Below are 25,012 nucleotides of genomic sequence, written 5' to 3' on the forward strand. Positions count from 1 at the left end.
GTCTGAAGGAGGCTATAAGAAGGAAGGAGACAGATTCTTTAGCAGAGTGTGTTATGATAGGACAAGGGTGTATGGGAACTGCGGAGTCAGGGCCTGAACCTCTGATTGATCACCTGAGGCGAGCCATGAGTCAGCCAGAGGAGCACAGGTGGAGGCAATTCACTGTGCTGCCAGAAGGGATGGAGCCTGGCTGCACCCTTCCTAGACCTATTGAAGAGCTGGCTACCAGGGGGTAGGGATCTCTTCTGGAGATCTGCTCTGCTGGAGTTTTGTGGGTGAGCCCAGGATAGGGGTAAGCCTTCTATCTATTCTCTTTTGTTATCATTGTCTGCTTTGCCTAACTCTCTCGTTTATTTTGTGATTATAACATCCTACTATTGTTTGATTATACAAAGGCAAAGCAGTTTCAATCTAAAAGAGGGGAGATTTAGGCTGGATTTAAAGAAGAAGTATTTTACAATAAGGCTGATGAGGTACTGGGGCAGGTTGCCAGGAGAGGTGGTGGATGCCCCATCTTTAGAAACACCCAAGGTCAGGCTTGATGGGCCTTTGAGCAATGTGATCCACCTGTGGGTGTCCCCTGTTCACTGCAGAGGGTTGGATCAGTTGGCCTTTAGGGATCCCATTCAACTCAAACAATCCTTCCTACTTTGAAGGAAGAGCAGAAGGCTACTCAAGTTATATGTTCCTGGATGGATGCAGCCCTTCCAGTTGGGAGAAGAAACTCAGAGTGCTGTGTATCACTTCTGCCCTAATAAAACTCCCTTTGAGTGCTAGCCAGCTCCAGAACCAAGCTGTGGTTGTGCTCCTATAACAGCACGCAGGATTGATGGGGGTTATCTCCTAATCAAACACAACTTTGATCACATGTGGGAAGAGGTGTGCAGTAGTTGTAATGACTTATCACAAGTGCTTTTTATAGCTGGGCACAGGTCTGGGGGCTCACTGCAGGCCACTTGAATTTTTCTGTACAGATGATTACAGTGCTAATGCAAGTTATTAAGGAGATGGCGATATTTCTGTCATAGACATCAAAGTCGAGGTATTAAATAATACCCAGCCCATTATGGCTTTGCTAGAGCCCCATAATGGTTTCTGTTTGAAAAGGTTTCTGTCTGCAGCTGAGTATGGGCCTGATAATGGGGAAAAAATAACTGCAATGAGTAGGAGCTGTGTGGGTACAAAGTGACTGCTTTCACCTGTGTGAAGCAGAGCTATTGGCATCCATGTGGATCAAATGCCCATAGAAGATCAAGGACAGAAAGTTATAAAAATTGTGCTGAAAAATAAGCTTGGAACAGCCACGTCAGCTCTTAGTAGGCTGAGTGAACACAGGCCTGCTGTATTGGCAAGACAAATCCCGAAATGCTGGGGATTTTTAAGTAGGACTTTAGGGAAGAAATTGTGTGTGACCTTTAGAGTCTTCTCTCAACTTTATCAGGCACTTCTGGTTTGACAGGACAGTGCCTGCATTGGAATACCCTGTTCAATGCTTTTCTCTCCCTAGCTGCTGTTCAAAGCCCCTTTCCTGTACTGGAGCTGTGCAGTTCCCAGGGCTTGCTGGTCTTTGGAGAAAGTGGCCACGTTCAGGAGAACAGCTACCCTGACAACAGGTATCTGCCCAAGTAGCCAACTGCTACCTTTCCCCTGGGCACCAACCAAAGTGTTTCCCAGGGCTCAGAAGCATCAACTGCTGCTGGTGGTGTCCAGATTACAGCAGCAATGCAAATTCCCCTGTGCTTGCTGGGCAGGGTAATGGGAATCCTCTCCACAAGGAAAGGATGACACAAAGTCTATTTGTAACACAGCTTGTGTCTGGGCTGCACACACAAAATGGCTGTGGCTGGCTTGAGATCTGTTGTGCCCTTTGTGGCTCAGCCATGTCCGTGTCAGCTTGCACAAAGAAGCTTTCAGTTCTTGCAAGAGGCACAGAAATGAGATAACTGGGCTGGCAGTGTCAGTAGCACATCACTAAGCTATTGCTGCTCTAAGGAAATATTGGTCCCCACCTAGTGCTGGGAAAATTCACAGCACTCCTCTGCACTTCTCAGATGATAAAGAGTGTAGTTGGAAATACCAGCTGTTGGCTTCTGGTACTTGCTTGCAGTAAAGTAATTACTGGAGGTTCCCAGCCCAAAGTGGGACCACTTGTGTATGAGCTCAGCCATTCAGATTCATGCCTTTGGTATTGTTTGCTTCTAGCCCATGCATGTGGAATATAACAGTACTGAAGGAGAAAATGATCCTGATCTACTTCACCAAATTAGATGTAGAGTACCATGTTGGATGTGACTGTGACTATGTGTGCCTCTATTCAAGCAGAAGAGAGCTGATCAGTAAGTCTGGGTGCTTTGGAGAAGTGAGAGGCATGGGTTCTGATTTTTTTTTTTTTTTTTTTTTTTTAAATTCATCATCATGAAGAATAGCAAATCTAGTTGGCTTTGAGAAGCCCTTTTTATTGCATGCTATGAATCTGACAAGCTGGAGGTGATACCCAGGTGGGGCTGAGGGACATAGAATCATAGAATCAAAGAGTCACCAAGGTTGGAAAATCCCTCCAAGATCATCCAGTCCAACCTATCACCAGTATTTCCTCACTAGACTGTGTCCTGTAGTACAACATCTAAACATTTCTTGAACGCTTTCAAGAGCAGCGACTCCACCACCTCCCTGGGCAGCTCATATTTGTCCTGGCATCTAGTGTAGTGTGGTGGCCTGAAGTGTCTCAACAGTGCCTTTCAACTGTATATAATTCACCATGCCCAGCATTCCTTGTCTCTCCCATACCTCTTTTATTCCTAAGGACTATGGATAGCAGGGTAAGCTGAGTGCTTATTCTTGCTTAACTGGTGCATAGCCAGGTGACTTTCTGATGTGTTAAGCATTGCCAGAAGGCATATTGGAGAAGCAGCTCAGAAAGGATGGTTATTTGTTGGTTCCAAACTGTTTACATGGCCCAGGAAATGTACAGATTACTGAGTAACTAGTAACTACTGAGTAAAGGTGAGGCCAAAAGAAGCAGCCTTTTTCCCCTCTCTAAGGCACTCTTAATACTGAACTGATAGAGAATAAATATTTCAAGCAAATACTAACTACTTCTCTCCTCTCAGTACTAGTGGCAGTGTGCTGTAATAACCCATCATCCGTAGTCCACAATTCATCCTCTAGGAGCACTCAGTTCTTCATATGGTTGTTTTGGATGAAGTCCCTTCTCCAGTTTTTCTCTACAGCCTCTAAATATTTTATAGGTAGAGAAAGCTGAACAGCGTCTCCATTTAGCATGAGCTGACAGCTTCACAGAGGGACCTTAATGAATCACTGTGATATTTGCCTGAATAAATGCGTGCTATGACCACCTAAACCATGAAATCCTTGTCTCCCTCAGGTAAGGTCTGTGGAGGCATATTCCCAGCCCCCTGCTGATAGTCAGACTGGGCCAACATTATGTTTGTTTCTAATGGGGACGATGCTAGCTGTGTCCAAGCTCACTATCACACCTGTCCATAAGGACTCTGAAGCAGGTGAACATACCTACACTGTAGAAACTCCTACCCTTTCCTTTTTGACTCCCTTAAAATAACAAAAACCCCCTGACTTCAGTGTTGGTGTGGGTTTATTAAAAAACACTGTGTAATGTTGGTCATTAAATTGTCTCTGTTCTCTCTCTTTGTACTGTAGGTTTGGGCTGTGGGAGTGTTGCAATACTGGTGGAAAAGAGAAAGATTGATACTGCTAATTACCCTGGCTTGTATCCCAGGAACACGAAGTGCCACTGGCTCATTGAGGCTCCAGCAGAGTATGCTGTAAAGGCAATAAAGGAGAAACTGCACTTAAACCTCTGCACTGAAAGCCATTCAGGGGAGTGATTCAATAAAATCCTGCCAGAAACATCTGTGACACGCAAGAACATAAATTGTAAGGTTTCTAGGTCGCTGACTTTTTACAGGGCATATTTTGTCAATTAAACACACTCTGAATCAGTGTGTGGGGCTGCTGTGACTGTTCTAAGTGCTTTAAGTCTGGTGGCACCAATCTCATCGCTACATAGCTTTACCTTGAAAACCAGAGCATTTGAAGGTAAAGAAGTACAGACCACATTGTGAACAGCCAGCTTTTTCCTTGTGGCAGTGTTAATAACCCCCAGCTGTTCCTTAGCCCCATACCAAGGTGTTTATTCTTGTGTGTGAGTAGTGGAGTGATGGTTCCCACACACAGTACCAGCATCTCTAGTTTTACTGCACATCTCTGTTAGAGTGTGGCAAGCATCCAAATGGCGTTGTTCTGTGCTGTCATCTTATGTTGTTTGGAGCATCTTTTCTCCCCTGCTGCCTTGGTTAAGGGATGGAAAAACAGTGTTAAACCTAGGGATGCCCAAGGGTATGGAAACCTATTCTTTTGGTTACCACTGCTCTGTTGGCGTAAGATGTTTTGGTCTGGATTAAAACAAAAGCACCAAAGCTCTTGAAAAGCTCTTGAAAGAGCATTCCATGGGAGATATCCTTCTAAAGTATAAGGCACAGAGTGTCCCAGTAGAGATAGCAGGAGAAATCTCTTCAGGTGAGACTTAGGTCGGATCCATCCTCTGCAGCTGTCTGTAGCTCCACACAGAGGAGCAGTCCGCACTATTAGGCCAAGACTGCCCACAGACTGCTCTAATGCAAAATGTGACTTGCCAAGGAAAGCCACGCTGGCAATCCTAAAAGTGACTTTTCTCTAGCCCATGGTTAAGAAGGGCAAGAGCTTCAATCACTACTCTGCTCTTGATGATTCCCTCTTGCTTGTTCTCTTCACAGCTGGAGTTTGAGAACTTTGCAGTTGAACTTAGCCCAGGCTGCACTTACAGTTCAGTTGCTGTTTACAGTGATGAAGATTAAAATCAGCTGGGTGAGTATTAATACTTTCAAAATGGAAATCCCCGTGGAAACAGGTGCCACATCACCAAAATATGTTCTGTTAATGTGATATCACAGGAAGAGTGGTGTCAGCACTTCTATCTTGCCTATCACGGCCAAGTGTACCATTGGCACAGGAGATCCTATGTCCTAGCTGAGACCTTGCTTTTCCATGTTGCTGGATGGTGTTGAGGGGCTTTGTACAGGACTGTGCTCATGTTCTGCCACAGAGCACACTACTGCTCTGCATCTCTATCAAAGAAGAGAGCAAGTGCATCGTTGCTCTGAGTTTCATTAAGAAGACAAATGTTTAAAGTAAGGCAGAGGAAAAGCACAGTTGTCAGTTGGTGTCTAATTCCACTGCAATGGATGTGAATTCTTTATGAATTCAGCTAATTTGGTTGGGATTTCATTAATGAAAAAAATTGCTAACCTGAGGCACCTCTTTCCAATGCTTTCAGAAGGAAATATTTTCTTAATTCTGTACTTTATATCTGCTTCAGTTTTATCAACATAACAATCTTTAGCGAAATAAACGTTCTTAATTTTCTTGAATATATATTTCCAGATGTTCCTCCTGCTTGGACAAAAGGAAAGCATGCTGTAACACCACAGCTTCTTTCAAAAACAGTTTCCAGGCAAAACATTTAGCAGAGCTTGATATCTATTTTTAAGGTGAAAGGCAATCTGGCACTCAGAAGTGAAGACTGAGTTGAATTCTGGCTACATCTTTACAAGCCTATATGTGAACCAAAAAAACAGAGTAGGGTGATGAGATATCCAGCTTTTTTGGTATAAAGAAATGGACAAGAGGCCCAAACTGTCCTGTATTTACTGGTGACAAATGGTCTTTGGCTTCTATTTTTTTCCCCATCTGTTTTGTAGTGGTAATTTAGTTGCATATGTTTACCAAGTGCTGAATGAATATTAACATTACAACTCCCTTGAAAAGAAGTCTGGTTTCCATTGGAAATGAGGGTGTACTTACACGGGAAGGGAGAAGGCTGGCAAAATCAAACTTGTAATCTTCTAGGGAAGAATGTCAGCATTTCACTTGATGCTTTCCAGTTCAGTTTTGCTGTAGGAAATTCACACTCTTACAGGAAAGCTGCTTGGGAATAAAGTACAAGCTTCCTGTCCAGCTGCAGCGATGGGAATTCCAGATGCTATGCAAAAATGGTATGTTCTCCAAGGGAAGAAGAAACCTCCAGTAAATGTGCTGTAGGCACATCAGCTTTACAAGTAGATCATTCAGGAGAAATTCTGCAGGTGCCATCACAATGGTGGCAAATAGTCCTCAAGCAAAGGTTCTTTGTGCAGTGGAAAGCATTCACACTATCTGTTGTAATTCCACCATTAGAAAGCTGGGATTATTTTTGCATGCCTGTAATATGATTGCAGGGGATAAATTCTGTCTGCTATTGCTTGCTGATGTCACTGACTACCGTTGTCATGCAAGTTTTTCTTCTCAGCAAAACAAGAACTTTTTCAAGAAGTGACCAAGTCCAAAAGTTTTGTGTGTTTTTTTTAGAAACCTAGATTAGCTAAAAACACAACTGCTTAAGGGATATCAATTCTCATCTTAAAAATACATCTTGTTCCTTCCTGCAGCTAATCTCTGTGGATTCTCAGCTCCCAAACCAGTGCTGAGTCCAGGAAATACTATGCTGGTGCATTTTGGAAGTGATGGGGAGAACAGCTTCAGAGGATTCAGAGCCCATCTCACTTTTATTCATTCAGGTGAGTAGAGAGATGCCTGCTGTGTCTAACAATGTCTGCACCATTTGCATCTGTTCTTAGACAGCCAAGCTTATTTTTTAACCTAATCCTGCTGCATTATGTCAAGATAATTTTAAAACAGAGTAGCTGCTTGTGGTAGAGCTGTCAGTCCTGAATAAAGGAGAAGATTTAAGGTTGTTTTTTTCTTATGTCTCTCAGGGAAATGAGATGACTAACTTCTAATACCTGAAACAAACAGCCTTGTTAATGTTATTATTCTGATAACCCCCATCAGTACGAGCTGAGGGGTGTAAGGATGGTGCACAGCCCTGCTCAAAAGAACTTGGCAGTACTGGTGGATGGCAAGCTGGGTATCAGCCAGCAATGTACCCCCACAGCCTGGAAAGCCAACCGTATCCAGGGCTGCATCAAAAGAAATGTGGACAGCAGATGAGGGAGGTGATCCTGCCCCTCTGCTCTGCAGTGGTGAGACCTCACCTGCAGTACTGCATCCAGGTGTGGAGTCCGCAGTACAGGAGAAACATAGACTTGTAGGAGTGCATCCAGAGGAGGACCACAAAAATGATCCGAAGGATGGAACACCTCTCCTACAAGGACAGGCTGAGAGAGCTGGGGCTGTTCTGCCTGGAGCAGAGAAGGCTCCGGGGAGATCTGAGAGCGGCCTTTTGGTATCTGAAGGGGGACTGAAAGAAGGAAGGGGACAGACTCTTTAGCAGGGTCTGTGGTTACAGGACAATGGGGAATGGTTTCAAGATAAAAGAGGGGAGATTTAGATTGGATATGAAGTAGTATTTTACAATCAGGGTAGTGAGGCACTGGAGCAGGTTGCCCAGGGAGGTGGTCCTATCCCTGGAGACATTCAAGATCAGGCTGGATGGGCATTTGAGCAACCTGATCTACCTGTGGGTGTCCCTGTTCATTGCAGGGGATTTGTCCAGATGGCCTTTAAGGGTCCCTTCCAACTCAGACAATTCTGTGATTCTGCAGTCCCTTTGAAAATCTAGTTACAGAAGAGAGCCACGAACCTGGGACCTAGTCTGCTGTCACTGCTTTCTATTTTCATGACTGTGTGCCAGCTGCTGCTTGGGGAGATGAATAACATCTCTCTTTGAGTGGCTGTTTTTGAGGGGATAGCACAGCTCTATTGATCTGATTAAGAGCGAACTCTTATTTTACCTCTTGCAGGTCTGAAAGTCTTTCCCCAAGTATGTAAGAGGGATTTTGCAGCGAGGCGGGTTCTTGTTGATCTCAAATCCTTTTGTGCACTATTTCCATGGACAAAAAGTAATAAGGAGGTACCTGATCTTTGATTCCCCATGCATGTGATATGTTCTCTTTATTCTGGCTGCATGCTCTTCCTGCTGAGACTGGGGCCACAGAGGTAGAGAGTGGGAGAGATCTTCTTGCAGTTCCTGAGCCCTGTTTTCTCTTTTAAGTGCTAAACTCCTTAAGATTCAAGCTTTCAAGTGTCTGTTTTTCCTTCCTACATCACTTTCAGATGGGGCGAATTTGGTGTCTTCTACATCTTTGACCTACCTATATCCACTGTGCAAGGTTATCTAGAAAAACAAGAAACTTGCCTGCAAAAGGGCAACCATTTTTCTGTATCTTGCAGACATCTGTGGCCTTCCCACAGTGGTGTTACTAGGGCTGAATAGGCCTTTCCTCACAGCTGGCCACAGCATGCTGCTCTGAACCTCCTTTGAGACTACCAGTTGTCATCAGCCCCATATGGATCCTGACAGCTGCCCACTGTGTTCCACTGTGAGTGTGTCCAACTGTTGCCTTTGCTCCTCTCCTCATGCTGTGTGTTCCTCTGGGCTGGAGAGAAAGCAGCCAGAGAGCTACAGATTGTATTCATACCTCTGAAACTTCCCTTCTGCCCTTCTTCCTGTGAACAGTGTTATGGGAGATAGCAACAACTTTGTCTTGCCTCTGAGATCTGTTAAAGTTAATTGGACTATCTGTGATCAGAGCTGTAACAGAGCCAGAACTGATGCAATGCATTTGTTGTGTCGAGAAGCTCTTGCTCGGCAGTTCTGGGAATAAGTGACTAATTAGAGAAGAGCCAGAAGGGATGTATGGCTGCTGAATAAGGAAGCTTGAGCAATTGACTATAAGTAGCTCCAATACGTTTGCTCTCATTATACAGATCCAAGAAACCCTGACTCTGAACTGTGACAGCAGACCATGGTAGAGCCCTGAGAGATTCAACGGAACAGGTAAAAAACAAGCAAGAACATGAGAAATATTGTCTGTGATACATTTGTCCTTACCATATTTCTCAAAACAGATCTGTGTACACAAAGAAAACTGTCTTGGCAGCAAGGCAAAATGACCGGTGGGTAGCACAGCTTCAGGAATTAGAAAGGAAGTCCAGTAATTTGGTCTCACTGAGGTAACTTACAGCTTCTGGAAGTGCATTTTATACCTGGTTCTTATTACTTGTGGTAAAGACTTAAAAATCTGGCAGATGACTGAGTGTCCTCGATATCTTACTCTCTTGGTGCTGAGCAATATATCTGTCTATAAAAAGGTTGCTGACTTTTCTCTTCTAGTGGGGAGGAGGAAAAAATACATGTGGAAAAGAGGTGACTCACTCTAAAAAAATTATTGGTTCGTATTTGCACAGCTTATTAGCTTGTATTTGCACAGTGCTGCAGTCAGCCATCTCTGTAGGCTCAGGAGATCTAAATAATGTGTCTTGGCAATATTCTCAACTGAAAAGTGAGGGATTTCCATTTGAAGTCCTTGCAACTTATTTGCTTCATTTTAATGAGTTTGGTCATTCTTTGTGGTTTTGCCCTCCTCCTTTATGGGTATGTGTTTGGGATGCACTTACAGGGGAACTTGTCCCTTCTTTGTCCTGACCCTCCAACGTGCTGCCTCTCCATTTGACATGGTAAGCTGTGACTCTGACATTGCCCCGATGCAGCTGGATGTCCCACTGGAGTACATCACTGCTGTGAGACTGCTGTTTTTGCCCAACAGCCCTGTGTCTTCCTCTTCCCTCTGCATTGCATCTGGATGGAAGATCACTGAAGAAGGTAGGTCTTCTGATTTTTGCATGTTGCTCGTTATCATTGGAATATACACTTCCATCTCTATTCTATTCTTGTGCCCAGACCTAACCTAGAATTATTCCCCAAGCTGGTGGGAGCTGAGCTAAGCAATTTCAGCAGACAGAAATGTTAGAGGGGAGTGCTCCTGAAGTTGTCTGCATACAAGCATTGGTAGGTCTTCTGGGAGAAGGAGCTGGTCAGGGCAGAGAACAGCAAGTAGCAAATGACAGCTAAAACTCCAACAACCTGCCATCCCTGAAATGGACACTGCTTACATGAGCAGTCAATCTGTACTGCAGATGCAATATGCGATGATGCTAGGATGTGGGATCATTAATTGTAGTGTTGTTTCTCTGGACAATAATGTCTGTGATGCCTGTGGAGAAGAGGATGCTCTTCACTTGCACATTGAGTCCTATCTCTTCCTAGTGAAATAAATATTTCCTAATTGTAGCTGGCTTGGAACCTCTTTCAAGGCATGCTCTTCAAGATCATCTGTGAAGACTTGAATTGTTTTTATAGGTCTTACATTACAGCAGTGTCCAAGACTACTCTGTGAAATAATGAGGCAAGCTGGTAAGAACAGCTGAGTAAATAAAAGGCAAAGTAATTTTTATCGAGGTGCTGCCAAGCTAAAATGCAGGTTCTGCTCAATATCACAATCTTATGGTAGGGTGCTATTTCACATGTACAATAAAACATGATTGACTAGTGCCTTTTGATTTTCAGCCCACGCTCAGTCTCCATCTATACTCATAAGCAAACCTTCAAATCAGTCTCTTGTTTCCAGATCTAGGTTGAGTTTCACCATTAGCTGTGCCCTGTTCTTGCACAGAGGATTTCTTGGGCAAATCTGATCTGTGACAACTCTCCTCTCAGGTACAGCAGTGCAGAGGCCAGATGAGCAAACTGCAAGATCCCAGTCTCTTGGTTCCTATGGTGGTTCTGGTGGCCCCTTGACTACAGCCCCTTTGTGGAAAATATTCCACGAGTGTTGAGGTTTTTTCTGGTAGAAAGCAAAATCCAGGAGGCTTCAGTGATTTCCAGCAGAAAGTCCCTTTTTCTTTCTCTTCCTCATGGCTTCCCCCTTTAAAAAAAGATAAAGTCTAGTAGAAATTGAAATGAGAATTTCAGAAGGATAACTCTTGTATTTAACACTTCTGTCTCTTAAATAGAATATCACATTTGGACAAATACCTTTCTCAGTAAAACCAGCTGCTGCTGAAAATTCCTGCCAGACCCATGCTTTGATAGACAGGGCAGTCTGGGACAACACTAAACTGAACTGGTGGATGTAAATATCTAGATGCTCAAGTCTGTGGGATAAATTTCTCCAGAGAAAGTACTAGGGAAACCATAATTTATAATATGCATTGGTGAATAAGGACTTATTTCATGAAAGGGGGGAGTTTATTACAAATACAGAGGCCCCTGTTCTCAAACAGGGTGCTCTCTCTCGCAACAGAAATGAGGAGATCAAAACTTCATAAAGTGCTTTATGTGATCCCAGTGCTGTCATACCACTTTCCTGCCCCAACCCACTCTGCTCCTCTTTCCCAGCAGTTTCTTTCCTCCTTAGGTCAAGATGAACATGGCTTCATAGTTTTCTTGGCAAATGGGGAAATCAGCTCCTCCACCACATTTAATCTGACATGATTCAAGACACTTCAAAGAGCCATCAGATAGCTTCAAGTTCCCTCCCCTCTGTGTTAAATAAACGGGTTTGTCATTCTAGAGAAATGTTTCCACTTTGGCCTTTGGCTCAAGGTAGCTGCACTGGGAAACTGCTGATGCAAAACACTTGTCTTTCAAGGCTCTGTCCCTCCTCTTTCCCTGTCTGTGCACACATACAGCCAAGAATGTAATTCTCCACTTGGTGAATAGTTGGGATTGTCCCACAACTTTTCTTGGGAGACATCTATTCCTGGACAGTTTTCATGTTTCTATTCTCCCTGTGTTTTATTATATTACAGAAAATGGAAGACTTAACTCTTTTTTTCTTCTTCTTTTTTTTTTTTCTTTTTCCCCTGTAGTGTGCTGTAGTTATGAACAGGAAATTAAAGTCTATGTGAAAGAAAAGTGTGGATAATGCTCCACTCTCGGGTCAGATGAGCAGTTGGACTCCTACTCTGTGCTGCAGCTGCCTGTATCTCTCCCTCACAGTGCCATTCACAGTCCCACATAGACCTATGAAAAATGTTAGTACAGGTGCTGACTAGGGGAGAACTCTCGTCTGAGTTAAAACCAGTCACCAAAACCACCAAAACTGAGTTAAAAACAGTCACATGAAGTAAGCTGGGAGCTGGCTGGAGAGCTTCCAACCCCTGGGATTTGACACAACTGGCTGCTGACCCTGGTGCTCCATAGAACATAATGACTTTTGTGGATTTACTGGAGGTCAGGCAGTTCATACAGGGGACTGCTCAGCTCCGTAGCTATAAATCTTGGAGATAGATGCTTTAGCATTGCATACAGCTTTTGCATATGGTTTTGTGCAAAATGTTCAGAGCCCCGAGGGCTCTTTGAGCTGGATGCCGACCACTGACTCCTTTATCTGACACTCATACAAGCATATTTGCTTCTTACTGCAAGAAGTGCTTGGCCACGGTAACAGTTACTGAGCTGTATGTTAAACTGAATACTCTGATGCTGCACAGAGCATGCCTTGGGAAAGCAGCACTGCACCTGGGACTTTGGCAAAGGAACAGCCAGGTAAGCTGTCCACAAACCTATGGTAAGAGGCATCCACACACAATAACTGCGTGGTTCTGGGGGGTGGCTGAGGGCAAGAGGCCACAGCACATTGCCTGCAGAAGGTGGTGGAGCTGTTCAATCTGGGGAGCAGCTCTGTGTGATTCTCCTGAGACACATCTTCTGTGTTTCATACTGAGTTCTCTCCGGGTAGAGGTGACTATATACACTCACATGCATGTACCAGAGCACTCATATTGTGTGAGAAGCTCTATCACCTTGTTGTTGCTTTTCAAGTATAACAAGCAGCCTTGCCCTACTGATGCCCTCCTACCACCAATAATGCATTTAATTTTCTCTCATCTGATGCTGTAACAGTGCTAGAGGAAAGGCTTGAGGCATCTTCAAGTTACTGGGTGCCAGTGGCTCTGGCAACGAATCAGAGAGTTCTATTGCTCATAGCTTCAAAAAACGGTATGTTCTGGAGGGAAGTTGTTACCAGCTCTGTTTGAGGACTTGTGCTATAGCCAGGGTGTTGGCATGCAGCGTGCGCTTTGCTTTTCTCATTGGCATCCTTGCTGGTGCTGCAAAACATCACACTACTGAGATAAAAATAGGCTCCCTGAAGTGAAAAGCAGCAGGAGGTGCGATTGCTTTCCTTGCATCAGCCCAGCAGCTCCAGTTCTGGTTAGCTGGAAATTCATATGAGGTTCCTGTCTGCCCTGAAGCAAGCTTGTCTCAAATGCACTGCTTGTTGCTGGGCGAGCTCAAAGTCATGGCAGGTCCATGGTGCTGCCATGAGTTGAATGCGGAGCTTACTCTGAATGCAAAACAATTTTAAAACTAACTTAGAGACAAGTTCCTATGGCTCACCTCAATAGCCTCTACCTGCCAGATGGCTGCATGCGCACTCATGCTGCCAGTGCCTGCTGGAATCACAAGGACTGTGTCCTCCAGCAGTGCTGCTTACAGATAGGAGCCTTTGTCTTGCTCTTTTGCAAAGCTGTATGATTAGCTCATCAGTTTTCAACCTGAGGTGCTCAGTCTTTTGCTTTCCCTCTCCCCCTTGGTGCTGTTAGTATCCCATGCAGGAACACAGAGACACGGTGTGTTGTATGCATCTGTTCTGAGCAGAAAGCTCGTATATGTTGGGGTAGAAGAAATCACGCTTAAACAGAATTAAAGCTGTTCTATAGAGGGCATGACTTCAAAAATTGCTGCCTTGGGAGGCAAACAACCCTATTTTACTTGCTCTAAAGGGACATAGCGTTCTCGTTAGTGATCTTGTTTTCTCTCATCCTGCTCTATTATAACTACTGAGATGCTTCCAAATATTTCCCTGTTGAGCTGGTCTCTTATTTAACAAGTGTTGAGCCTAACTGCACTGCGTGTGTGTGTGTAGCTGCAGGCTAATCCTGCTCTCCTGCTGTGTTTCTGGAGAACTGGAGAATGCACAGACCAAAATGTAAGTTTTCATAACTCTTATCAAAGGTTGGTAGCAAGGTTAAGGGAAAAAAATAAATTATGCTTCTTCCTAAGCACTGAGTGAACACTGAGTTGGGATAGAGTGGGCCCTTGACCAACCTGTACCTGGAAAAACAGATAAACAGATATCAGATTTATAACACCGCTCAACACTAATTTGCAAGCAAGTCAGCTTTCCTCTGTGACCTGGAGTCTCAACCCTTTGTTGTCCACCTTGTGTCTGCTACCTGAGTCTCTGAGGCTAAGGCAACAGGACTACATCATGACCCTGCATGCAGAAAAGTAAGAAATGATCAAACTGTGTAGACAGGCACGTTATTTTTATATATACACTGGCCAGAATGAATGCATCTTAATCCTATGCTTTTTATTTGCGTGTGCCTTTCCTGTGTATGTAGTAGGGAAGTGTGCTTTTGCTCATGATATTGGACTTACTGGAAATTTCAGTATTATGATAGCTATGAATATTATGGTTGGACTAGATGATCTTAGAGGTCTTTTTCAACCTTAATGATTTTGTGATTCTGTGATTATACCTGAGGGGGTAGAGAGGAAGGAACTGGTTTCCAATCTGCATGCATATTTACCTCACTGGAAAACCATTTCCTACTACATTTATTGACCTGCTAGACTATTTTCAATCACAGGTAGAAGTGGCAGGTTTCATATAAAGCTGACTGTTTCTTCTTAATGCTTTTATTGCTGAAGTGTGCATTCATCCACAGAATGTGCAGCAGAAGTGAAGCTAGAAGAGCCTCGGGAGGTTATCTCTGTTCCTTCCTCATCATCGGGGTATGTGGGAAGCACAGAGGAAGAACATCTCTGAAGAATATGGTGAAGATTATAGTGAAACGTCTGTCAGTAACAACAGCAAACTTCCAAGAGCCATCTGTAGGATTTATGATGAGAGTTGAAGAGGAAGTAAAGTGCTAGCTAACGACAAATGATACAACTGAGGGCACTCAGTCCTAGAAACTTCTCAGTTTCACTTGGGCCAATTTCAGAATGGGTTTTCATCTCTGACTGCATGACTCTGATGTGTGGTACAGGCTTTAGTTCCAAAGCCTGAATTGTAAACTTGGCTGCAGCCCTTAAACAATGTGTGAGTGCTGCATTGACCCTGTAGGAGACCTGCCTATCAATCCACTAGGGAATGATAAAACAAACTGTATAGCAATGAGCTGTGGAATTTGGGCAAGTTGTAATGAAAGAAACTTGTGATGCTGTGGTAGTGGCAGCTCCCGATTCAAAGTTGATCTCACTTTCTTCATGCGCTGCAAAATCTGTGAGATAATGAAGTGAAATGTCACAGCAGTAGCATAGAATCCTAGAATAGGTTGCGTTGGAAGGGACCTCAGAAATCAAGTCCCAACCCCGTGCCGTGGGCAGGGCTGCCACCCAGCAGATCAGGCTGCCTCATCCAACCTGGCTGTGAGTCCCTCTGGGGATGGGGCACCCACAGCTTCTGTGACAGAATGCATTACAGGGAGAGGCAATGAATGATACTGAAGCTTTAGGTTCTAGGGAGAAGGATCAAAATGATCTAGAAATACAGGGAAGTGTGACAGGTATCTAAGGGTAAGTCTGGCACTCTGCAGGGAGAGACTACAGGGAGAGAGATTCAGTAGGCTGGAAAAGGTAACTGAGGAGAAAGGCAGTGGCTTTATAGGCTGCCATAAAGGGCACAGAAAAGTTAAGAAGGAACTAATTTTTGCAACATAAGCAATAGGGATATCAAAAGGAAGTATCGCACATCAACTTGAAAGCAAAAGTATTTAGTTGGAAACTGTTGATACAAAATGTAGATGGGGAGGGGAAAGTAAGGGGAAAGGAACAGAGGGAAAACTTATGAAGGCTAGATCTTGTAGAGGTTATTTCAGTTGTGCTGATTTGAGATGATGTTCCTTCTCCTAGCTCTTCAGTGAACTTTTCTTTCCCTCCCCCTCAACCTCTCCCCTTAATTTATTCTGCCTTATATACGTTAAACTTTTATTGTGATTATGGGAGTTAGAAATGAATTATACAGAAGGATCCACACTGACATCTAGATGAAGGGTGGTGGAGAAATCCACCATCAGCCTTTAGGAACTCTTTGGGTGAATTCGAATGTATGGAGCTTTCACTCTCCATGTATTTTCATAATGAAGTAATGCCTCTGGAGAAAGTCTTTAGATGATATTCTGTATAGACCCTTGTTGTCTTACATCACACCAGTGATAAGAAAAAAAGTTCCCAATGTAGCATGTCAGGGAACTCTGAGGTGGAAGGGAAAGGACAGATAAGAGAGGGAATGTCTAAGGAGTACTTAGTACACTCCACAGCTATCTTCCTCTGAGAGCACACTTATAAAAGCACACAGAAAATCTCTAAAATTATGCCTATTACAGCTGAGAATAGCAGTTTAACTGTTACAACTATTTATATGCAGGACAGAGGAAAATACTATATCAGAAATAGGGCTATCAGTCAAACTTTTGCCTCAACAGGAGTCTAATAGATGTCTCCCTAGAGCATCCTCCAGCACACAGACTCACTACTCTGTAATAGCATTTGTTATGGCTGGCAGTTTTTCAAGGCTGGGTATATTAAACTAGATTCCTATGTCTATTTATATGCCAACATACTGAAACAGTATGAAATCAACTGAAATCTTATTTTTTTTCTCCACTCCTCCAGAACCAATGAGCAACAGAAGTCAGTGCGTGCCTGTTTCTAAACCAAATAGCTTCTATTGAGAAATCTAAAACATAGATTTGGTCTTTCATGCTGACATGCCAAATTTTAGGATGACGGTATGATGGGGGAGAAAGAGGTTGGAAAATTCAGAGAGCCAAAAAAGAAAATCCCAAAATATTTTAGTCTCCTTTACAACTGGAAATACTTAACAATGGAGGTGGAATAATGACAATTCTCTATCCCATTTCATTTTCAATTTATTAATTTTTAAGTACTTCAGCAACTTTTCAGAACAGACAAAGAAAACAAAATGTCTACACTTGTAGGCAGACTTCAGACAGTTGATGGTAAGCAATGAACTGCACAAATTCCTACTGGCCCGAAGTAGGACAGTTCTTGGAGGACAAGAGATGGAGGCTTTGCTTGCTGCCTTATCAGGACTTGATCCCATTGCAGCTGCATTACTGGCATTGAGCCTCTCTAAAATGTGAGCAGTTGCCCTCTTTTCTGCCTTTCCATAGAGTAACTTGTATGAGATTTGCCTACATATGAGATGTTTCTCAAATGTGTTTTTACAGTGTTGTGCTTGGATTTGCTTCTAGCTGTGCTGTGAAGTACCCTGAGGTCTCCTGTGGTTTCTCCAAAGCTTTGGGCCTGTGGTGAAAGTGTTGCTTTGTTCCATCAGCCATGGTATTTCTTAAATGATAGAATTAAATACTTCTTAAATGATAGAATCTCTAAGGTTGGAAAACTCCGCTAAGGTCTACTTCAGCCATCAATGCAGCACCATCATATCACTAAAGCCCTCAGTGCCTCATCTACACAATTCTTCCATGGGCAGTAACTCCAGTACCTCCCTGGGCAGCCATTGCATTAATAATCTTTGTTTCCTAATGTATCCTACATTTGTATTCCTAATGTTTCCTACATATCCAACCTGAATCTCCCCTGGTGCAACTTCAAGCCATTTTCTCTAGTACTATAGCTAATACTTGGGAGAAGAAGCCAACTCGCACCTCACACAATCTCCTTTCAAGTCATTGAAGAGAGCTATAAGGTCTCCCCAGAGCCTTCTCCAGAAAAAAAAAACAATAGGCTAAACTTGATGCCCAAAGTCCAAGCTACAGTCAAGCTGCATGCTGCTTCCCTCTAAAGAAGATGAACTGAGCTGTTTGATTTTGATTGAAGCTTCAAGAATGTCCTCGTTTACAAGATATCTTCATGGGCATTCTGGAGGCTTTCCATATAAATGTTCTCCAAACATATGTAAAAGCAGAACTCTCGTAAGCTTCAGCTTGGTAAAACTGACTGATATGCAAAATGCTGAAGCTTTAAATGAGGCTGAAATGAAACTGAGTTTTATGAGATTCTGATGAACAAGATCTGGCCTAGTGGAATAGGAATGTACTTTCACAATTGGCTCATCCTCTAGATGAACACAGCATGTCATACGAGAATTGTCCTAGTCCATTGTGAAAGCCCCTATAAAGCCTATTATTAAAGATGAATTTCATACTTTGCTTTCTTATTCCGCTGTGACTTGATAATATCCAGAACAATCCCAAGGAGATGAGTTCAGAGCTGTCGCGATACAAGGATGCCACCCTTACAGACTGGGAAGGAAAGATGGGACATCCTGGTGATGGGATGAGACGCAGAAACACCACCAGGTGAGTACCCAAGTTCAGACTCTTGGAACTCCAGCATTAAAATCTGCAAATACTGAGATGTCTTTGGATGAATCTGTAGGTATTATGGATTATGTTAAAAAAAAAACAAAACAAACCGGTCAAGTTCCTCAAAAGCTGTCAGGAAAACTGGGGTTACCAATGCCTTCTCTCCAGCATCAGACAAATCTGATGTCTCTGGGCAAAGTTATCATCATAAAATTTGTAAGACTCCTGAACGTGGTACAACTGAGGGGTTAAAAATGGTAGTGTTTAACTGTGCTACTAAAAAGCTTTTGGCACTTTCATCTATTTCCTTTTCTACCTCCTTTATTAGACTTAGGATAAGAGATAATTTTCCATTCACTGGGCAATAGCACAGACTTTTGAACTGTTTGATAGCTTAACTTCAGAAGTAACAAATAATATGCCTGAAATAGATTCAGACCAGTATCCTGTCTTTGACTTTTTCTTTTTAATGGGCATTACAATCCCATTTTCCCTTGGCTCACATTTTGATAGCTATCCCTAGGAAATAAGAGCCAATTGTAAAATGTGCCAGCATTGTGACTTTGTTCTTTGCTTTCTGCAGCAGCTGCCACTGGAGAGTTATAGCCCCATTAAAATCCATTATTTGAGTTGAAGTCCTGGACTTATGAACTGAAAGAAATCTCTCTAATTGTCATGACCAGCTGATGGTGTATGAAGGATTTGGACTAACCAAAGAGTTAATATGTGAGAGAGCACTTACCTTAATGCTGGGGTAGGTGAAACAGTGGAACTGTTCTGAGTTTCTTTGCAGACAGATGGGGATTTCTACATGGCATGTTTCCATGCTCCAGGAGAGATTTCTGATAATGCTTGGAGCTCCTGGCTCGGTATCTTTCCCTTCCCAGGAATGCTGTTGCAATCAAATGTATTGGATGTGAGATCTTAATTGTGGCAGATCTGTGCCTGGGAACAATGCAAGTCTGTCTTGGCTGCTTTTCCTAGGCCCAAATGTGTAGCATGGCATCTATCTTCTAGACTTGTGCTGTAGTCCAGTGCACGAATTCAAACCTGAATGGCACCAAGAGTTTGACACTAAAACACTTTCAGAAAGGGAAATGTTTTCTAACACCACATTTTTTGAGGTTCTGCTTTATAGGACTTGAGGAAAGGGAGAAAGGCTTACATCCTAGCCTGGCCTATTTTTCAGGCAACCTCTATTTCATGCTTTTTTTTCTTTTTCTCCACATTAAATGATGTATTAAGTATTTAGCGTGTCAGATCTACCTGCTTTGGAGAGAAATGATCATTAAGAATTAAAGGTCTAGTAGTATTTTTGATTGCAAATGATTAAACGTGTAAGTAGTGGTTGAAATCTTGTGCTCATTCTCTACTACAAACTTGTAGAAAGGAGGCATTAGCTTAGGTGTTGACTTATATGTCCCATTCCATTCTGCTCTAGCAAACCAATGCTCTCACAGTCTGAACTCTTCAGAGTTCCAGTTGTTTCTCAAGTCAACCTTTTTCTGGTTGATCACATCTGTGTAAACTCCATGTAGAATTTGTGCTTAAGAAGCCAAGCAAGCTTCATTTCAAACAGCAGAACTTAAATCTATCATTACAGTCTGGGCTTTCTCCAGTATCAACAGGCCTGCTTAAGGAAATTCATGCAGAAAAAGGTTTAAGCAAGTGATATGATTGTTTTATTTTGTATTGTTTTGACAGTGCCCAGGATATAAACCGAAGGCTACTAAAGACTATAATTAAGGATGCAAGGATCTGCATTTGGAATTTAGTGTTATGATGGACCACATCTCTCTCAGGCAAGAGTCAAGCGGCAGCAGGCTTCCCAAGAGACATGAAGAGAAGGTTTGTCATCAAGGGCCTCTTAGGTGGAAGAGACCTGCACGCAGTCCATCCTGACTTTCATCATCATGGATATATGGGAGGATACTTACATCAGTTCATTTTTTACACCCTTTTTATCTTGCTACTCATCTCGCTGTCTGAAATGCAGTTTGAGCAGGTACTGCTGTGAGTACCAAAGCTGCCTTGTGCCATAAAGATAACAGGATCTTTGGTTACAGAAGTATTTACTGAAATGGCTTTTCTTGTTCTCCCACTGCCTCCATCCTTTCTCCTCCCACATACGTAGACATTTAGAGAGCTGTTTGTTGAAGTAATCTCACTGGAGTATGAGATACACATTCATACAGAGCGTGGGAGCAATTTGGCCGTTGCAATAGGCTCCGCTTCTATATTCTGGGTAGGAAGTGATGTTGCATAGGCAACTGGAGACACACCTCTTGAAAGATCTCAGAGCCCTCTTAGCATCCCTAGCATCTTCAAGTATCAAGTGTTTTAGATTAAAAATACGTCACTGGAAATAATAAGTATAGGTGCTGAGTGTCAAATTGTACTTGGCAATGACTACAACTACAGTATTTTATTTTCAGCAAACTTATGTGGCCAGAAAAAAATCTTTTAGCATGTTCTCTAGTAGCAGCTCCTCATCCTTCATTTCAAAACTGATAAATCTGTGGGATAACGAGGCTTCAAAATCCTTCTTGAGGAGCTGTATCAGCAGCCAATACAAAGTGAGATGGAAGGCAGCAGCCAATGTAAGTAATGATCTGGATCTTTCCCTGTCTGCTTTGCAAAGAAGACCTATTGCTAAAGTAGTATTGAAGATTACAGGCAGGTAAAATTGTAATTTTTTCTGCTTTTCCCCTAAAGCTATTGCCATAAGATAGTGTCAGGGTAGTCTTCTCTGCTCTCATGTATCTAAAACTATAGCAAGTTAATTCACTGCTCACTCCAAGCACTTCTCATTAAGCAGTAGTCTGCATATCTCTGCAGTTCTCACCATCACTAAGCCAAATACAGAAACGTTCCTGAGGGATGACTGTTGCTCTAAGCAAAAGCCTAACAAAAAAACTAGTTTAAGATAAATGTATATCAGGAAGAACAATTGGTCTCACCATGTAAATGACCTCTGATTAATTAATAACTATTTTCTGGAACTGGACGCTTATAAACAGGAAGCAGAAAGCCAAACAGTTCAGTCTATCTGTGCTAACATTTGCTTGAGAGCTTGGCTCCTATTACTAGAGAGTTATGCCTTTTCCTGGGGCACAGAAAAAGGATAAAAGGAACCAGTTATAAAAAGTTTAGCTCTCATCACATGATCCAGAAGCCCCGCTGTGAATGAAAGGGAAATAGGGGATGTGTCATACATCAGCCCTTAAAGTTCTCTATAGGTTTCTCCAAGCCAGCTCTGCCAATTTCAAGTATTTAATGGACTTCTTTTGTTAAGCATTTTTTTTTGTTGCCTAGACTCATCCTCTGTATTACTGACATCTGAGGAAAGTAAATACTGCTCACTTGCAGTTTTCTTTCTCATGCTAACACTTCTTGTGAGCAGTGAAAGCTGATGATGGTCGTATTGCAGTTATTTATGCCCTGTTTAATTTGCTCTTACTGGAGCTGGTTGAGAACACCTAACAAACTAAGTTTGGAAAATGGAAACTTAGTATTAGGCAACTGATTCAAAAATAACAGCTTTGACATAAAATTAATAAATAAATCAAAGAATGCTTCTTACCTGAGAAATGCCACTTTCTGAAAAGCATGTAGGAGAACACCACTTATACACAACTTAGTGCCCAGCCTCCACGCATCTAAGATGTCAAGATTCACGTCCTTCCTAAATTGGTATTAGCTCATGTCCTTATTTTTTAGTACAGAATATATGGATATCTGCTGTTCTTTTGAAGAAAAAAATGCTTCCAACTCTCTAATGCAGACATATCAATCCTACCAGAGGGCTGTTTCAGACAAAATTAATGCTAACAGTATGGAAATAACTCTAAAGAATGCACATTTCCAGTAGTGGATCCATTCCGTATGCTGGAGCCTGAAATGAGTGCAGAACTGGGGAAGCCATGTGGGAAGTCTGAGTGCAACTGAGCAGCCCTGATGTCCTGGACCTGGCTGGCCAACTTGTAGTACAAGAGCCAGCAGTTCTATGGAGGCTTTCTGGCTGATGGGAAAAATGAATTCTGACAGCTGCACACTGCAAAATCAGGTGGGTAATGTCCTCTCACCCCAGAACACTGAGGGCCTTGTTAGCATGAAGAACTGGACAAGCTCTAATCCATCTTGTCAGTCCTGGCAAAAATTAGGTAAGCTTGGTGTTCCCCACATGTCTACGTACATCCAGAGCTTTCCAACAGTAGCATGTTGCTAGTGTGGGCAGTGGTGTCAGTAAGATAAGTTTTGGTGTGTACCTGGTAATTCGTGTGCAGGCAGTCATGGAAGAGCTTGTCATCTGCCTGCCAAAGCTGCTGGCACGTTGATGCCTGTGGCTTCTACTATGTCCTTAATAGCCCTTGTAAAGCTGTGGCACCACATGATATTGCTAAATCTTCAACTTCGTTATACTTAGACACCCATGGTGTCTTGGTCTTGAATGTTTCATTTAAGCTATAATACGGCCCAAATCTGTAGCTTTGATATAAGTTCAGTCCACTTTGTTTTCTGATTCCTGAGAAGATGAGTGACTGACCCACCTCTGGATTTTGTGTTAATCATAACAGCAGCAAACCTTTGGAGATGGAAGTCTAGGTTCTGTCAGCACAGAAAGCAGTGGTACCCCAACTGGGACTCCCCAAACTGTCCCCATGATGGAAGGTTCTAAGTCCTGGAACATGAACATTGCTGGCAGCAAATGTTACTTGTGATCTTTGGGCTCCCCCTGAGAAACCATGGAGTACTTTAGACTGAAAAAGGATTTTCATTTTCCTTATTCAGTGCTCAGAACAGGGTAGTCCTGGGAGAGATATGCTTGTTGCCAAACGTGAAGGGTAACAACTGTATGCTTGTGAAAGCTGTGCACGTGTACTATGTCTTAAGTGGGTTTCCTTCCAGAAACAACCAGAAACATCTGGCACTCCTGAAGCTGCAAAAACTTATCGTTTACCAGGTAAATGGGCAGCTAGCCTTTGGGACAGTTTGCTTCCTGTCTGACTAAAATGCAGCATAAGGATTAGGAATGCTTCTGCTATTCTCCACAGGTTTTGAAGCAAGCTCTTCTGAGCAGGCTTCCCTGTGACTTTAGGGTGTAAGTGTAAGCTGTATGTGGTCAGGAGAATAGCAGTGACCATCTATTCTATGTGTCTCAGCTGTACTATGATCATCCAAACGAATGAGCCAAAATTAAGCAGACATGTCCCATGGGAGCAGTTCTACAGCCCACCACTGCTGTCCATGTGCACAGTGCTAATGATACACACCTCTGCACTGGTAGCAAAGTAATGTACTTGAGGTAGCAGAGGCTGGGATTTGAAGGAAAAAAATTCTATTTTGCCTAAAATGCCCAGATTCTTGTTAAAGGAATATCTTGTTGCAGTATAGAACCTAGGTTTTATACAACTAAATGCAGTGCTTGGATAGAGCTGAGAGGTTATTTTTCTGGATAATATATGTAGGTCAGAGCAGGACATTGGGGAAAGAAAATGGGAAGAGCGATAAGCAGTGAAGGAATGAGATCTAGACAGAGATGGGGCATGAAAACAGAGCATTGAATAAGGAGGATAAATGGATCTCACTGTACCATGGTGAGAGTACCCACAAAGAAAGAAAATCACAGTCTTCCTAAGAACTGCTTAACTACATGAATGAGTAATGGGATTTCTGCCCTCAAGAAGAGAAATCCTGGGTCAAACCAGCCTGAGGTAAAGCAGCTGCCCTGTCCACCTGGCTCCCTGACTCTTTGCAGGGTTTACCTCTCGCCTTCCCACAAACTGCCTTCAAAAAATGTTCAGTTTGAGTGTGCTGTGGCCTCAGACAGCAGTACTGATAAAAAGGCAGACTCGACTCATTAAAACAGCACTCTCAGGCATTCGGCATGTACAGCGAGGGAACACATGCATTATTAAAGCCCTGCTTTGCAGTTATGGGATACTGGAGGGAAAGGGGGATGAAGCAATGAGTTAAGAGACAAGAAAAGCAGGGGGATGACTGAGGTAAGAGCAAGGAATCTGCTCTTGGCGCTGGCAGGAACTTGCTTTCCGGCACAGTGGCTCGCTTACAGGCAGTGAGAGGAAAGCAGGCACTAATGCATGGTGCTGAGCAGCAGGACAGTGAGATGGGAGCTGGCAGTAAGCGTGCCTTGCTTTGACGTGGAAGAGCGCCTATGGTCCATCAAGGGCAGTGACAGTTCAGAGTGGGGGCAACACCAGAGACAATCCCCCACATCTCCTCCCCAGATGTTGCCTACAGCATGTGAAACATTTTTCTAGGTAGGAGCTAGGCTGCTTTCTCTGTCAGAGATCAGCAGCTTCCAGAAAGTCAAAGCCAAAGTAGCTTTAACAGAGCTAATGAGAGGATGAGCAGAAATGGCCTCGAGTTGTGCCAGGGGAGGTTCAGGTTGGATATTGGAAAGAATTTCTTCTCTGAAAGATCTATCAGGTGCTGGAATAGGCTGCCCAGGGAGGTGATTGAGTCACTGTCCATGGAGGTGTTCAAGAAGCATTTAGATGTGGTACAAAGGGACATGGTTTGCGAGGAAATATTGGTGGTAGGTGGATGGTTGGACTGGATGATCTTGGAGGTCTTTACCAATCTTGGTAATTCTTTGGATGGCCACTGATCTGTTGGACCTATAGGCATTATAGACTGGTTGGTATTTCAAACTGGATCAGTGAAAACTACTATCTAGAGTCACCAACACTCTACATCTTCAGCCCATTGAGGCTGGACTTCATCAGTCACAAACCAAAATACCTGAAGTTAAACTGGAGATTTTCAG

The 25,012-nt window shown here is 43.1% G+C and overlaps 3 long non-coding RNA genes across 4 annotated transcripts; all 3 read left to right on the forward strand.

Moving 5' to 3' along the window:
- The first annotated feature begins 218 nt into the window (after positions 1-218).
- LOC125688350 (uncharacterized) lies at positions 219-4,609 on the forward strand. 2 transcript variants are annotated; one of them, XR_007374682.1, is made up of 5 exons: positions 219-292; positions 1,508-1,613; positions 2,203-2,336; positions 3,386-3,521; positions 3,679-4,609. It is a non-coding gene; the product is annotated as an uncharacterized LOC125688350 (long non-coding RNA). The 2 variants fall into 2 exon arrangements; XR_007374683.1 differs by lacking the exon at positions 2,203-2,336.
- Positions 4,610-4,788: 179 nt separating this feature from the next.
- Positions 4,789-8,379, forward strand: LOC125688353 (uncharacterized). Its single transcript, XR_007374686.1, has 4 exons — positions 4,789-4,884; positions 6,504-6,632; positions 7,818-7,927; positions 8,248-8,379. It is a non-coding gene; the product is annotated as an uncharacterized LOC125688353 (long non-coding RNA).
- A 2,464-nt stretch (positions 8,380-10,843) lies between these two features.
- LOC125688352 (uncharacterized) lies at positions 10,844-22,048 on the forward strand. Its single transcript, XR_007374685.1, has 3 exons — positions 10,844-18,216; positions 18,806-18,976; positions 19,927-22,048. It is a non-coding gene; the product is annotated as an uncharacterized LOC125688352 (long non-coding RNA).
- Positions 22,049-25,012: the final 2,964 nt, after the last annotated feature.

The sequence above is a fragment of the Lagopus muta genome, chromosome 1, assembly GCF_023343835.1.
Source record: "Lagopus muta isolate bLagMut1 chromosome 1, bLagMut1 primary, whole genome shotgun sequence".
In the NCBI taxonomy this organism is placed as follows: domain Eukaryota; kingdom Metazoa; phylum Chordata; class Aves; order Galliformes; family Phasianidae; genus Lagopus; species Lagopus muta.